This window comes from Rhinolophus ferrumequinum, chromosome 4 (assembly GCF_004115265.2).
Source record: "Rhinolophus ferrumequinum isolate MPI-CBG mRhiFer1 chromosome 4, mRhiFer1_v1.p, whole genome shotgun sequence".
Taxonomy (NCBI): Eukaryota; Metazoa; Chordata; class Mammalia; order Chiroptera; family Rhinolophidae; genus Rhinolophus; species Rhinolophus ferrumequinum.
The window spans coordinates 96,333,860-96,334,496 of NC_046287.1; the positions used below are offsets into that span (position 1 = coordinate 96,333,860).

General features: G+C 39.1%; 1 non-coding gene across 1 annotated transcript; it reads left to right on the top strand.

The window, feature by feature from the left end:
• The first annotated feature begins 322 nt into the window (after window positions 1–322).
• On the top strand, window positions 323–426 carry LOC117021843 (U6 spliceosomal RNA). The gene has a single exon (XR_004422930.1). It is a non-coding gene; the product is annotated as a U6 spliceosomal RNA (small nuclear RNA).
• The last annotated feature ends 211 nt before the right edge of the window (window positions 427–637 follow it).

Below are 637 nucleotides of genomic sequence, written 5' to 3' on the forward strand. Positions count from 1 at the left end.
AGTGCCAGAGAAACGGAAAGGCGCATGCAAAGGCTCTGAGGCGGAATAAATCTGGTTGTTCTGAAAACAGAGAGAAGTCTGACCAGAGTAAGGGGGCCAGGAAAGAGAGGTACAAAATGAGATCCGAGAATTAGACAACGGCCCGGTTGTACAGAGCCTTTCGGCCACGGCAAAGATTTTGGATTTTATCCCAAATGTAGTGGGAAACCACTGAGGAATCAGAATGGAGGTGGGGTGACATAATCAGATTTCCATTTTTAAACTAATTTGTATGGGAAGAATTTATTGTTAGAGTGCTGAAACCTGTTAAAAGGCTTTGGTTGTGCTTACTTTGGCAGCACATAAACTAAAATTGGAACAATACAGAGATTAGCATGGCCCCTGTGCAAAAATGATATACAAATTCATGAATCATTTTGTACTTTTAAAGAAAGGGTCCAGGTCAAAATGGGGAGGAAACAAATCCAGGAAATTTCAGAAAGCACGTCACCAAAATTTTAAAAACTACATAAAAATGACAGACGTGGGAACTCTGAGTTAGAAAAACTTTCTTAAACTACATCTCATTGTAAGATTTCAGGAAAATTAAGTTCCCATAAAGGCTGACAACAGAAAAGTTTCAAGGTCAAATCCTATA